Source organism: Amia ocellicauda, chromosome 5, assembly GCF_036373705.1.
Source record: "Amia ocellicauda isolate fAmiCal2 chromosome 5, fAmiCal2.hap1, whole genome shotgun sequence".
Taxonomy (NCBI): Eukaryota; Metazoa; Chordata; class Actinopteri; order Amiiformes; family Amiidae; genus Amia; species Amia ocellicauda.
The window spans coordinates 52,120,453-52,137,055 of record NC_089854.1 but is presented as its reverse complement, the minus strand read 5'-3'; positions in this window follow the sequence as shown (position 1 = coordinate 52,137,055).

Sequence of the window (16,603 nt, the reverse complement as noted above, 5' to 3'; positions counted from 1 at the left end):
ATTACAAATGATAAATGATTTAAATAACCCCCAATCACCACCGATAGAATGTGAATTACCAGACTTACCGGTGAACCCCGACCTGTTACAGATGGTCAATGATCTAAATAACCACCTCCCAACGGTAGCGCTTATAGAGGTTCAACCCCTAGTTCACCCCGATTTGTTTGAAATGGTGGAGGCTTTGGAGACGCTACCCCGACCAAATTCTGCCCCTATTATATTATCGAGATGTTGTACAGTTAGAACTCAGAGGGGATGATTTGTTTAGCAACCTATCTGTAATGCTGAGTGGAGATAATTTAGATGTTGATGAATTTCTGGCTAAAATCGAAGCGTTATTGCAAAGTAACGCATCCATCTTAGCTGATGAAAGTCTGTCTCTGGTAATGAATGTGGTTCGTAACCCTGAGGGTGGGGCGCTTAGAAGACTGTCGAAATGCTTGAAGAACGACATAATTAGGAACAAGCTCAGGCAATTAGTGGTGAGTTCCAATGGGGACAATAAGCTCTGTTTTGCTTACAGTTTAATAAAACTACTCACCCCCGACATGCCTGAACCCCAAGCTATGCAAGAGGCTTTAATGCTTCATCAGAGGGCCGGCTTAAACTCTCAACAGATGGTTGCCTTTTCAGACATTGCCATGTTTGAGGAGTTGTTGTCTTTAAAAATTGTTGTGTGGTACCGTTGTGAGGTAAAGGAAGTATTTGTGAAATTTCAGACACATCCTGAAACCCATACTCAGACACTGTTTCTCTTCCTAAGTGATAGTCATTACTTTGGAATAAAGAGTTTGACGGCTTTTTTGGGTTGTTCGTATGTTTGTCATTGGTGTTATAAGGCCTTCAATGATAAGCTTAAGCACCGCTGTGACGGTTACTGTAACGTCTGTTTCAATCCGCAATGTCGTAAGGGTTTGGCCCCTACCATCCGATGTAAAGATTGCTTAAGGATTTGTCTCTCCGCGTTCTGTTTTTCCGAACATAAGGTGCAGAGGGCCGCTGCTGAGGGGGTTAAAAAACTGAGTTATTGTGATCAAACTAAATATTGCCCGCAGTTGCCTCCAGTACCGTTTTCATGAGGTTAAACCACACAAATGTCTGGAACCGAGATGTAGGATCTGTAATGCGGATTTAACCCCGGGGTCTGAACACCAGTGCTTTATTCAGCCGGTTAAAAAGGAGCCGCCGCACAACCGGTATGTCTTTTTTGATTTTGAATGCCAGCAAGAAAACAGGGTCCATGTTGCTAATTATATACACTGTATTGACATGTTGGATTGTGAGTGGTCAGCTAGCGGTGAGAGTTGTGTCAGGGATTTCTTTACGCGGTATCGCGGTCCAAAATACCTCAATTACACATTTATTGCCCACAATGCTAAGGGTTATGATTCTTACATATTGATGAAGTATCTGGTGGAAAATGGGGTGACCCCAAAAATAATAGCTCAGGGTAGCAAGATCATGTGTTTCACCGACGAGGCTTTCAACCAACGTTACATAGACTCGTTAAATTTCCTCCCCATGAAATTGAGCGCTTTGCCTAAAGCTCTGGGTTTTGAGGCTCAGAAGAAAGGTTGGTTCTGCCATTTTTTTAATACTAAGGACACTCAAAATTATCGAGGGTCCTACCCGCCCGCCTCTTATTATGGGGTTGATACTATGATGTCTCATGAGAGGGAGGAATTCTTTAAATGGTACAATACGGTTAAGGGGGGTGTTTTTGATTTCCGAGAAGAGATGGCCGCTTATTGTAAAAATGATGTGGTGATCCTTAAAGAAGCCTGTTTGCGTTTCCGCACCGAGGTTATCAACACGTCGGGTCTCGACCCTTTGCAAAGTGTGACCATAGCGTCTCTCTGCATGAAAATGTATCGATCCAATTTCTTGCAGAAAAACACTATAGCGGTCACCACTTCTGACAACTATCGTGCTAGACAAAAGAACTTTTCGACTGTCTCCATACAGTGGCTGGAATATCTGAGTGCCCGGGATAACATCTTCATCAGACATGCTTTAAATCAAGGGGAAGTCAAAATGGGTCCTTACTACTTAGACGGTTTTAGCGACGTGTCCGGGCGGCGTACCGCTTATGAGTTTGCTGGTTGTATTTACCATGGCTGTCCTCAGTGCTTCGACCCAAACACCTTTAACCCCGTAACACAAAAACTCTGCGGTGATATGTACTATGATTTCCAGGAACGAATTGAAACTTTAAAAAACACCTATGGTTTGAATGTACTGGTGATTTGGGAACACGCGTGGACGACCCTGAAGCAACAGGATGTGGGGGTACAACGGTTTATGGAAACCTTGGACTTTCCTGAACGTCTAGAGCCCAGGGATGCGTTATTTGGGGGTCGTAACAACGCCCTCTGTTTACATTATGAGGTAAAGGAGGGTGAGAGAGTAGATTACTATGATTTCACCAGTCTGTACCCTTATGTCAACAAGACCAAAATGTACCCGGTGGGGCATCCAACCATTGTTTATCGTGACTTTCTCGAAATCGGACAGTACTTTGGTTTGATCAAAGTCACCATGTACCCTCCTCGCGAGCTGTTCCTACCCGTGTTGCCTTACAGGTGTTCGGGAAAATTGATGTTCCCTCTGTGTAGAACGTGTGTGGAAACTGAAAATCAAAATACCTCTTGTCTGCACAGTGATGACGAGCGAGCGCTGACGGGTGTCTGGTGTAGCATTGAGCTTGACAAGGCGGTGGAGAAAGGTTACAGAGTCGGTAAGGTGTATGAGGTTTGGCATTTTTCTGAAAAATCTGATACTCTTTTTGCTGAGTACATTATGACCCATCTGAAAGGGAAACAGGAGGCATCGGGCTATCCCTCATGGTCTGTTGACTCCGCTGCCAAAGAGCGGTACGTTCAGCAATATTTTGAAAAGGAAGGGATCCGTCTAGAGCCGGGGAACATAACTGTAAACCCCGCCAAGAGACAAATGTCCAAACTGATTTTAAACAGTCTGTGGGGTAAGTTTGGGGAAAGAAATAACCGTCTAAACACAACCTTGATTAAAACCCCTGAACAGTTTATAGAATTTATGTTTTCCAAACAACATGCAGTATCACACTTTCAATTCTTAAATGACCACGTGGCACAGGTCCAGTGGAGGGCCCCTAAAGATTTCCCCACCAAACAGGGAAACGTTAATGTTTTCATAGCGGTTTTTACCACGGCTTACGCCCGGATTGAACTGTACAACTTAATGGATCAGCTGCAGGAACGCACGCTCTATCATGATACTGACTCTGTAATCTTTGTCACCAGGCCAGGGGATTGGGTCCCTCCCCTCGGGGACTACCTTGGGGAGTTAACGAGCGAGCTAGATCCTCAGGACCACATAGTGGAGTTTGTTTCAGGGGGTCCTAAGACTTACGCATACAGAACGGCTGCGGGTAAGACCTGTATGAAAGTTAAGGGTTTCACTCTGAACCATTGTAACAACAAGCTCATTAACATCAAGTCTCTGACGACCCTGGTACAAAGTTTTGTAACCGAGAAAGACGCGCCTCCTCCCGAGATTATTACATCCGGAAATCAGATCTATCGCAATAAAAAGGGGTACACATTGGAAAATAGATCACTAAACAAACGGTTCAGGGTGGTGTACAATAAAAGAGTGTTGAAGACTGATTATACCACTCTGCCTTATGGATATTAGCAGTGGTTTTGATAACAGACTTCAACACCCTTTCTCCTGTATTATAGCCGGTCCCTCCAATTCGGGTAAGAGCTATCTTATAAAGAACATCATAGAAGATGTGGACGCAACCGTGTCCCAAGCTCTTGACAACATAGTGTGGTGTTACTCTTGCTGGCAACCTCTCTACGATGATTTGGCGTCAAAAAAAAAAAATCTGAAATTTGTGCAAGGTCTCCCCGCCTCGTTGTGTGACGATGACCTGTTCCCGCCCGGACAAACTAATCTAGTGATCCTTGATGACCTGATGGAGCAGGCCGGTGACAACAGTGAAGTGGAAAAAGCTTTCACAAAGTACACTCATCATAGGAATTTAAGTATTATTTATTTAGTTCAAAATCTATTTTTTCAAGGTAAAAAAAGCCGCACTATTAATTTAAATGCCAATTATATAATTATTTTTAAAAACCCCAGAGATAAACTACAGGTCACCGTCTTGGCTCGTCAAATGTACCCTAACCAGACCAAATTCTTTTTGGAGGCATTTGAGGATGCCACCAAAAAACCCTACGGGTACTTGATTGTGGACTTAAAAGCACAAACCCCAGAAGACTTTCGCCTCAGAACAGGTTTGTGCCCGCCCGATTGGCCGGCAGTGTATGTGCTAAAGAAAAGGAAATAAATAAGAATGTCTGTTCGGATTAAAAGAAATCTGCCGCTTTTGCAAATGTTATTTGAGGGGAGCCCGCGCCATAGGAAAGCTGTGCTGGCAGGGGCCCCCTCGGATTTGATCGAGACCCTGTGTGAAATAGCTTTTAACATCTTACGCGGTAATATACCCCTAACCCCTTCTCAACATTCTAAACTCAAAAAACAAAAAGCGGTTATCAAGATCATCGCTAATAAGAAGTATTCTATTAAAAGAAAAAGAAAGAAGATTAATCAAACCGGAGGTTTTATAGGACCGCTGTTGAGCATAGCCGTGCCTTTCCTAACCAGTCTTCTAGCTTCCAGAGTGGGTTAATAATGGAATATGCTCAGAAAATGTTTTTGATCCCTCAGGAGCAGCTTGAGAAACTGAGAAAAAATGTTGTCGGGCCAGAGCCCATTAGACAAACGGCCGAAAACAACCTGGACTCTGAAATGAAAGCTATACTGGCCAGGGCCGATTTAAATCAGTATTCCAAAGCCCAGATGTATAGCAACACGTTACAGCGCTACCTCCGTCTGGTTAGACAGGGTGAAAAAGATCAAAACATTTTAACTTTAACCATGGCCTCTCAAGAAAATGGTTCTGGGACTGATGCGGGGGGTACGGTTGATAAAGATGTTGCGGTGACCGAACCTGTTGAGAGTTCAGAGGGAGATGTTGTAACGGATGTTTTGAGAAACATGCCGGCCAGAAGCAAAAGACATGCAGAATATATTCTGCACAAAATGGTTCAGAAACCGCGGGTAACGACTTGGAATGAACAGGGTGAATTTGTTTTTAAAGGACAACTGATCAAAGGTTCACACATGTTTGATTTGTTGAAGAGTGTCACTAGCACTAATAAGGTACCCGATAGTCGCCGACCTGTAGGCTGGAATGCTTTCCTACAGGCGATGGCCTGTCTGAACATGCCCCAATCAACAGTTCCTAACCAGGAAACGCGACAAAAAATCCATCTGTGTAAAGAGGTGGTGACTGATCTGACGCCGATATCTCATTACTCTGACCGTGTTGAGCAACCCTCCTCAGGATCTATCCATCGTTGGGAAGCTTATTAATCTCATGTTTTTATTTGTCTCCCCTGTAAATAAGGAACCGACAAACCATTTTTTTATTTTTTATTTTTATTTTCAAATGTTGTACATTTATTTATAACATAACCCTGCTTTGTATAAGATTTGTGTTGAATAAAAACAAAACTAATGATTCAAAGGCTGTTTTCATTATTTTTTCACTTTAACACGCATGACATCTTTTAAAATCCTCACAAGAACACCCCATCTGTATACATGGCTGGCTAGGGTCGTAAGTAATTGTGTTATAAGGGGGGGTCCACAGTGTCCTGACAAACTCTGCCACTTTTTTATCATTTTGGCCTAAATCCTCACTGTACAAGGACATAATATCGGGGTATGACCTTCCTTTAGATCTATGATATAAGAAAAACACACAGTGTTGACCACAAGTGAAGGTCTGAAGACTTTGTACTTGACGACCGCTGTAAATGGTTTCTTGACAGTTGTTGAGCAGAAAGTTATTGATCTTCCGAGGGAAAGGTCTGAAATCCGGGGGGTTTCCATAGGAATCAAAAAATTCCCCACGGCGGTCCTCCCTTAGATAAATAGCCAGCCAATGTTCTCCGGGCATATTTTTAGGGTGTGTGTTGATTATGTACATTGCAGGTAAATTCTTGATCTTAAATTTAGGCAGCTGGTCGCAGGCGTAGACTCCTTGAAACACTTTCCGTGAGCCGTCCAGGGCATTCATGATGTGGTTGAGCTCTCTGGTGTTCATTTTAATAATAATCATACTGAACGTTTCTCCTCTGATTCACCTCAATAATGTTGTCAAACACAGCATACACGACCATATTTACAGTGCGTGGTAGAGGCTGCTTGAAACGCATCTCCAAACGCATATTTCCCGTCTTCATCAGTGAAAAATGTTGTCCACACTCTTCGTCAGGGGTCAGGTTGAAACCGTACAGGGTGTAACCGCTGCAGTATTCCCGGCGATCGATCAGCAGAGGTTGATCCTTGAGATGGCGACCCGTAGCCAGTACTAGACTGTAATATTCACGAACCGCGTTGCCGTTTTCAAAGTCAGGTTGAAAAGGTCTGGATGGAACCTGCACACCATCGACGTACAGTGCTATAAATTCCGCGTTATAATGTTTAAAGTTAAAGGGGTTCTTGTTGTAAACCCCGGTAAATGCATCATTATCCACGAGACCTATAATAACCTGTTTTGGGAGCTGGCCTAGAAACAGATTTTCCTGGTTCATCACCCGTGTCCCTGCGGGGATACTGTGGACTTTCATATAGACTCTTTCGATCGGGTACTTGGCGTTTGCCGTCATTAAAGCCTGCGCATGTCCTAGTTTAACCGCCGGGGAGACGGATACTTTTTTCACAAACAGCGAGGCCGATAATATGGTCAGTTTATATTTTTCAGTATCAGGGGTCATCAGACAAAAAGCACTTTTACTACGGATCATTTTAATTTTAATGTCTACCCCGTTGAGCATGAGTTTTTCTTGGAAAAATATGTCTGCATGAATATGTCCCATTAGCTCAAAGGTCCTCCCTTCTGTTGAAAAGGCCGTTCTTTTTTGCAAACCCTTATTGAGTCCCTCTGGATCCTGGTCGTCCATAGCTTCCGGGGTGTCTTTGAAGAAAAGGCCGGGGCTGAACTGTTTGCTTAGGGTCTCCTCACTATAATTAAGGATACACTCCATCATGGCCCTATAGGGGTAAGTATTGCTGCTTTGACTAATGAGCCGATCTCCCAGGGTCACATCCACCTGTGAAAACATGGTGGCCACCGGGTAATTGATGACCCCAGCGTTGGCCGTCTTCTCGATTGCATCGCCATCCTCATCAGTCACTTTACAGTTCATTAAAATAAATGTGTTATTCAAATCAATATAATCCTCGCCATTGCCAGCTATAAAAAACTCCAGAGGGGCCGTATCTGAAATTGCGGAAAGAGGGGGTATCTCTACATATATGCTCTTATCTATACTCGTTTGAGTGTATGGAACTGTAAACAGATCCAGTTCTGATTTGACGCATTCTTCCGATAGACTGTGGACAAAAGACATTTTTAAAAGATGTATCCTGAGGCTCTATTTGTCTTTCTTTGAGACTTTCTTTTTGCAGGTTTTTTCTTGTGCTGCTTCCTTCTCCGAGTGTTTCCACGATATGTTGGAGAATGAGAGCTTCTTCGTTTTTTGTTAGCCACGGATCTTCGTCACCCTGGTGGACACATACTGTTTCTTCTTTTACCCCCCCTCCTCGCCATTACAATGAGACCCGAACCCTCCTGCTGCTCATGGCTAGCTGCCCGGTTCATAACATTGGTGAACACGTCACTAACAATATTTTTAGCCGCTGATTTCAAGTGGGGTCTGGCTATAGCAAAGCCTCTCTTAAGCAGGGGTACGGCCATTCTAAAGAGACCACGAAAGAGTCCTCCTAGACCGGCTCCATACATTGTGGGGGCTCCTACAAAACCGGGCAAGCCGTTCCCGGCTTGCATCTTGTAATAATCCACATAGGCGCTAGGATCTACATAACCCCTCGAGGTAGCCATTTTAATAATGTACACACTGTTTCAGGGGTCGAAAATGTAGTTTGACAATAACTTTACCGAAGCGGAAGGGTACGTTGATATTCTGATCCGATTTTACTTCGATCGTGATGTTGTCAAAGTGGGTCTTTGAGACTGGTACGTAGTGTGGCTTGTCATAAGTAATTGTGACCATGTCATTGCTTTTACCTTTAATAAGTACATTTCTCAAAAGGGGGACATAGCTATCCCCGACCCTCTGGTGTGTTATGATATCCGTATACACATAAAGAGTGTAAAAGCCGCCCCTGATGTCAGCCGGGAAGGGTGCCACCACTTCTGAGAACCTGCTCTCTGTGTCAGAATAGAACCCTAATATACGCCCCAGTTGTCCTTTGGTTTGAATGCTAATACCAGGTTTTGACACCTTGTACACTCTGTTTTTAATAGGGTTGTAATATAGCTTGATGTTAGGGGTGCCTTCTGAGAACTGTTTATGCATCTCATCTAATATTGTATCCACATTGTCATAATAACCTCCTTGCATCGTGAATGTCCATTGACTCTTTTTAACATCGTCAAAAATGGCGAAGGTGGCATCCTTATCTTGTAAAACAGCCCAAGTGTAAGGATACTGTATTTCCGCCAACCCCACTTCCCACGACCCCCTTAGATCTATAGATTTTCCAAATTGTACCGTGTAACTGGATATTTCATTTTTAGGGTATATATCGAGAGAGGCGTTACTGGGTAGAGTCACGTAGAAGCCTCCTGATTCCATATTGAGTATCGAATGTAATGACCCCCTCACACCAGCGGGCATGTTGTTATAAGGCTTGAATATCACAAACCTGTTGTTCCGGGACCCAACTATTGAACTTTTCAGGCCATCCAAGCCATTTCACCAACACATATTTTTTCCGGTTCTGGGTTTTCTCAGCTAATATCTTTTCAACTCTGTATACAATGTCTTTACCCACAATAATTTTTTGTAACTCGGCTTCGTAAAACGTTCCTTCTATATCCTCCCCGTCATAGTCTTTTAACCGGTACACGGGGGGGTCTCTAGCCACCTGTTCGGTAACTGTAAAATATTCGTCAGAAAATGTTTGTTCATAACCTTTGGCAAAAGTACTCCTTAGCTTTGAAACGCGAACCACATCGCCGATGTTGAACTTATAAGTAGTTTTCCCCTTCTTAATAAATGGGCCGTATAATTTTTTATAGACCTTAAAAGAATTACTTTGATCAACATCTATAGGCTTCATTTTAATACTGGCGTGATACCCTTGGTTGTAAGCATCGATAAAAGTCTTCTGTAAAACACGTTGAAATAGAACAGGAAATAGTAACGGTCTGGTTCAAACAAACAACTGTGTCTCAACTGACTGGGGTGATTCACTTCACACCCCCGACAGACTTCTTTCAGAGCTCGGTCGATGAGAGCACTCAGAATATACACCAGGGTGCTTTTAACCACTCTGGTTACTTGGACACCTACCCCGGGCATAAATCCTGCGTCTTCATCACGCCCCCGAGACAGGCCGATGCTCATTGGGTCGCCTGGTGGTTTGTGGGGTGTTTCTACATCCATTGGACTGACCCCCTCCTGAGACGCACAGACGGTAGACAGTTCGGCAAAATCGAGGCCCTCCATGAGCTCCAGAGGCTGGGGATCCCCGAGACTCATTTGGACATCCATCGCTCCGCATGTTGTTTCGTCCTGAGGGACCGGGGTCTGAGGTCTTGGAGGGTAACCGCAGTCAGAGGGTTCCGGAGTGTATACAAAATCTGGGGAATAGAACCAGGGGTGATCCCGGGTTTGAAGAGGCCTGTAGAGCCTGTCGACGTCCACAGCTTTCGGGTAAGACATTCTCTTTAATTTTAAACCATGAATGAATTGTTGCGCCTTTTATCCTATCTCTTCACTACGTCACAACACACCGCCCTCTTAGAAGAGAGTAGACCCTGAGCCGTCAGACCCCCCTCCAACCCCCCACAGGTCGTCTGTTTTATCATCGTCATCGTCATTCAAGGGGGATATATAATCCATAATCCAGCATATTCTCCTTCTAACAGAATCCAGTTGTGAACATTTGGTCAAGATGTCAAAACCATCATTTATACAGTTTATGACCTCTTTCAAGAACGGCCAGTCCACGGCGTCAAACATAATTTCAGTAACCTGTTTTTCTGGATCCTCCACAACCCCTTCAATAGGGTTTGTAATCAGGGTACTGCTAAACAAAACCTTACGATCAGTAGTTAGAGATAGACTCTTCACCACTGTACCGTAGTTCTGCAAGCTTTCCCATTCACACCTTTCAAAACTCTGAGACGGAGACTCAGTTTCGCCTTCTCTTGGACCCTCTTGCAAGCCTTCTAGAGTCTTATCCACAAGCCCCAGGTCTCTCCATGCCATCACCTTCAACCAGTCCTCAAAAGAGTATTCAATCACCGTCTCAAAAGGTTCCAACGTACCCTCCTTCTCTCCCAAAGCAAAAAGCTCCACTCCAACATAGCTGGGATCCCTTTTAAAGCGGTAACCCCGTCGACCCCCCCAGAACAACACCCAGGAGCGTTCAATCTTCAAATTGGTGAGTACAGGAACCCTTGCCCGGGATTGTTTCTTGCGGGGTTTCATGTTGATGTCGCTGGACATGTTGAAGAAGCGGGATGTTTCAGATGCTGAGAATTAAAGAGGTATTGCCTAAAAGCAGCGCGGGGTCTTAAATAGAGAGGAGAGTTTCGGGGCGTTGCCTTCAGAGGGAGGGGGGGGGGGGGGTCTTTATGGGTGGCCTTGTTGTTCAGGGTTTTAGGGGTGTACACTTTCTGACGGATATGACGTAGGAATAATTAAGGAAATAACTCTAAAATCACGCCCCCCAATTATGACGTAGGAATATTAATAAGCTTAGGGCATACGTCATAACAAAATAGGCCGCGCCCAAAAAACCCTACTATCTACTTTTATGGTATTAGACATAATTGTTTACATTACCCACTCATGATATAAATACTGTATTTGTGTCCATACTTTTAGATATTGAGACATTTATATTTTATTAATGATCTGTTCTGGGGGGAGAAGTTCTAGACCTTGGGGTATAAAGAGGAATTGTGAGAACTGCTAGGGGGCAGTTGGAAGGTTGGGTTACTACATGGAGGTGGCTAGTGCAGAGGGTAGCTCTTGTTTTCCCTGCTCTCGGGAGTTTTTGTGGTCTCTTGTGGAGGGATAGATTTGCTACAATCATTCTGTTCAGCTACTGAATTAAATTACTTTCTTCTGGAGAACTGTCTATCTGGTCCTACTTGTTCCCTGCTTGATAACACCTGACCCTGGGTCCATAACAAGTGGCATATTGACAACAACTGTACCAATTTGTGTGTTGACAGGATGAGCAGAACCCACTCTAAAGGGGGTCCTTTTGTGAGTGGTGTCTAGGTGCTGTCCAAACACGTATCTAAGTGGCCAAACTGAAATAGAAAAATCCAAATAATAATACTTGCAAATCCACGGCAGGATCCAGTCCTTCCACAAGGCCTCCCAGCGGTGTGTGAATGTACTGGCAGGCATTGATAATTTAATCCAGGTTTACACATTCCTCTCGTGCAGAGATGCTATTGGCTAACCGTCAAATCTGCACATCGTTTGAAAGCTTAGTTTATTGGCTACATGCCTGTGCCAATGTCACTGACATCACAATCAGTGTTTTCTTGTCACACGTCGCTACGTTGTGCCTATAGGGGCATGGCGCAGCAGGAGGGGGGACCCACAGAGATGGGCATAGATCCCTCAAATTCAATCAAATTTCTTTGCAAATAGACTTGTTTTGTTCAGAACACCCTAACGAGTAATCAAGTATATAATACTTGGTTCAATACTTTGGTACAAGATTCTACCAAAACTTGGATGGTAGTGTTTTTATCAGTAAACTGTCTGGTTTCAGAATATTTCAAAGTTGAGAGTCTCAGCTTTCATGGGATACCAAACACTCGGCGAAACAACACAACAGTGTTGACAGTACACTTGGTATTACACAGAAACATTGTTTTTGGTGCAGGTTAAGTGGTTAAATTCTGGGAAAAAAATTGAAAGTACAAAAGTATAAGAACCCTCTGGAAAAGCAGCAAACAAACCCCAAGCACAATGAGAAGTAAAACATTATCTTGCTTCTCTCTGTGCTCTCTGCAAACCACCAAAAACAGGCTAAATTAGTGAAAAGAATACAAGGTTTAGAAATGCAAACAATTTTGAGTTCTGATTTCTATTTAAAATTGGTTCGTTACACATCAATGTTCACACAGTTTGCATTTAAATAAAAAGTCTGTGTTAGGGCTGTAGCATTAAGGGGGGGTGTATTGTGATAAGAGCATTCTAGCTCTGATCTGAAGCTCTGATCTGAAGAAGACCTCTCCCCCAAAGTTACCAGATTTCTTGAGCTCATCGGCACATGAACTGTTCTATATCAAAGTGGCAGTCTTGGGAGGTTGGCACTGAGAATGGGCAAATGGCTAGGAATCTCTGCTGTGAAAATGTCTGGGGAATATGGCGTGGAGGAAATAAAATTCTTTGAAGTGGACGAGAGCCGAAATCCCTAGGAACCTAGGCCAAACGGCATGGATGGCATGGATTGACATCAGTCATAAATCGAGCCCCCTCCAATAGGACACTGGGGGCTGAAACCGAAATCCAATCTCGCAAACTCAAGAACCAATCACCTCTTGATTTAAGGGGCATAAAAGCTAGCGCACGGCATCTCTCTCTCTCTCACCTGAACCAGTAACCCGCTGCCACTGCTCAACTTGTAGATCTGTTGCCAGAACCGAATCAGGAAACCAACTAAGTCTTTGCCGGCAACAGAAGAGTTAAATTGGCAGAAGGAGTTTGATCCCTACAAATAATTATTTTAAAGGACTTTAATAATTAAAGAACTTTATAAACTGCGCATGCCCGCCTGTACCCATCTGATCAGTAGAGTTTGACTGCAATATGAAAGTGTCAGTCATTTAAATAGCTATTGAGTCTTAAGAAACTTGACCCTTGGAAACTAACAGGGCCCTGCTTTCCTCAAACATTTTGTCTTCAAGTAACTACGGTGGAAACCCTCCTTGCAAAGAAGATCCTGTGCACAACCTTGGAGCCTTCAAACCAGTGGAAAATCTGTTTGGAAAAGACTCTACTTTCACGAAACCCCAACTTCCAGGTGCATCGACTGAGTGGAAGTTCTTGGACAAAGCCGAACCGGACTGCCTTTGATCCAAACCACACGGACCTCGTGCCGTGTGCTGTTATCTGAGCCCGAAGACAGAGAGGCCTCTCTGCGACGAAGTTCAGATAAGTTTAACAGTTTGGAGTTTATCATTCATGACATTTGAGAAATCAATTAGAAATATTAATCTGTGATTCATAACTCTAGAATGTGTAATATAATTTAGTTTTGCTTAAATATCAATGTGTGTTGCATTAAACTGTTTTGTTGACAATTTTAGAAATAAAATCTGTAAACGCCGAGAAATATCTTCTCATTCCTGTTTAACTGTTTAGTCTGAAATTGACACACGTTAATAGACATTAGATTATTGGTGGCCCTGCCTATCCTTAATCATTGAATAATAATCAGTTAAGGGAAATTGTGGTAACAAGTAATGATAGGATCTTTCTTGGCACCTAAATGTAAATGAGACTGATATATATATAACGAGAAGTTACCTGACATAAATACTATCCTGCGTAGTTATTTGATGTCCGACTAACAATACTAATGAGAGACTCACCTTCGTCTTACTAACTGGTATTGTAGTCAATGTGTTTATAACCTTTTTTGTTAAATGATTTGTGTGTTATCATATGCGATCCCATGGTCTTTGATTTGGTCACGGAAGTGATTTGTCTTTGATTTGTTGATCTAGAATTGAATTTTTATTAGTTTTTCCCTTTTTGTATGATTAGTGTAGTGCTACATTTAGTCTTTGTTTTTAATAAATTTGACAATTTATATCTTTAGAATTGGTGTCTGCGTCCAATTATTACGGAAATTGAGTTCTACAAGATTCCAGGATTCGTGATTGAATTTAATTTCTTTAATTGAAATGTATAAGTGTACCTTACGCTACACTGGTATGTCACGACGCATGTGGGAGACTTGTCTATTGTAGTCTCTAGTAAGCAGCAGCCAGTAGACCAGTTTGCTGCTGGCGTTGAGGAAGAGGCAGTACCAAACGCCAGCCATGAGCCCATAACTCCAGAGTGGGCAGGTAGGACTGCTAAATGTTAAAGACGAATACTTTTGTTTTGTAGGGAGGGGGGGCTTAAATTATAACAATTTAATTTTTAAAATTTGATTTAGTGTTAGAGACAGTGCCAGGACCCAGTAATGTGCCCAGAAGGATCCCTGCTGTGGAAGGTAGAGCTATTGTACCACAGTGTGTGAACATTGTTCACTGAACAATCTAACATGACTAGATATATTAGTTCCAATGTCACCAATATTTATACCCACATATTAGTGACCTATTATGCTTTTTATCATTAATAGTATAGTAATAATAGAATAGTAAACATACAAAGACCACAATGGAAAGGGAATAGGATGAAAAGAATATAAAATAAGACTGCATGTTTTGTCATGGAAAAAGTCTACATTGTTTCAGTCAAAATATGTTTCCATGTCATAGCCTTACAGGTTGCTTTTTATTGTGATCCAGGTAAAGTTGAGTCTCATAGGCCTGTAAAATGTAAAAGAGAGAGCAGAGTCTACTCAGTCTACTATCTATATCTATATATCTATATCTCATATGTGTGTGTGCAGTTTTACAGTGTTCTCATATTTGTGAAAATAAACGAATTTAAAGTTGTGAAGCTACACTTATTTGCACTGAATTGGAAATGATTATGTTACACTGTTAAAAATACACTGTGAATAACAAGGTTGTAGAGAATAGTGCACTATATTGGTCTTACATAGTAAAGTAAAGGTTAAGTTTAGCAAGCGGAATTTTCCCCCATTCATCCATTATGCATTTCTTCAGCTGTGCAACTGTACAGGGCCTTCGTTGCCTTATTGTGTGGCGCATTATGAAGCACAAATTCTCAATCAAAGACAGGTCAGGACTGCAGGCAGGCCATGCTAGCACCCGCACTCTCTGCTTACGCAACCATGCGCTAGTAATCTGGGCAGAATGTGGTTTGGCGTTGTCCTGCTGGAAAATGCAGGGACATCCCTGGAAAAGACGACGTCTGGATTGCAGCATATGTTGCTCCAAAATGTGTGCGTATCTTTCTGCATTAATGGTGCCCTCACAGATGTGCAAGTTACCCATGCCAGATGCTGGCTATTGGACCTGATGCTGATAACAGCTTGGACGGTCCTATTCCTCTTTGGCCCGGAGAACACAACGGCTGTTTTGTCCAAAAACTATTTGAAATGTTGACTTGTCGGACCACAAAACACGATTCCACTGTGCTACTGTCCATCTCAGATGAGACCGAGCCCAGAGAAGTCGGCGGCGCTTCTGGACAGTGTTGATGTATGACTTCTGCTTTGCATAGTAAAGCCTTAACTTGCATCTGTGGATGCAGCGGCGAATGGTGTTGACTGACAAAGTTTTACCAAAGTATTCCCGAGCCCATGTCAAGATATCCATTACAGACTCATGACGGTTTTAAGACAGTGACGTCTGAGGGATGGGATCACGCGCATTCAGAAGTGGTTTTCGGCCTTGCCCTTTACGCACCGAGATTTGACCGGATCCCTTGAATCTTTTAATTATATTGTGCACTGCAGAAGGTGAAATGCCCAAAATCCTACCAATTTTGTCTTTGGGGATAGTTGTTCTCAAAATGTTGGTTTATTCGCTGACGCATCTGTTGGCAGATTGGCGAGCCTCAATCCATCCTTGCTCTTGAAGGACTAGGCCTTTTTTGGAGGCTCCTTATATACTATGATTACACGATTGCCTCACATCACCTTCTTATTTCAACTTGTCACATCCCTATTAGTCCTAAATTGCCCGTCTCAACTTTTTTGGAACGTGTTGCATGCATCAATTTCAGATAAACATTTACCTTCAGAAAACTATGCAGTTGATTAGGTAAAACATCAAATAACTTGTTGTACGTCAAAGTACATTTACAAATCACTCCTCTTTGTTTTTATTAGCATTTTCCATACTGTCCCAACTGGGGTTGTAACAATTACTTAAACAGTTGTACTGTAGCTGCACTAGGGGTGGGTACCTTGTGATACACATGTGATATTACAACCAAATCACGATACTTACTGAAGTGCTAAATAAAACCTCAAATAATATTAGGCTATACTTCAAAGGACAATCTTTATCTAATCCCCATTAGCAACCCCTAATAAAACAACCACTCAATTTGAAATTACTAAATTACTATTTTCTAAATTTAATATTAAGGATTGACCTTCAGGACAGTTAAACCAGTCAACACAAAGACTTTAGCAGTGTACAATTCTGAAAAATACATTATTAGAGAAACCTTAAGCAACTTAATATAATTATTTTAATAAATAAAAGCTACATTAAAATAACTTAAGGGCAGTAGTGTGTAATTTTGAAAGCTTACGCTATGCTAAATTGTTGCATAGAGCAACTTTAAGCACTGTATTATAATTATTTAGAGAAATTAAAACAAGT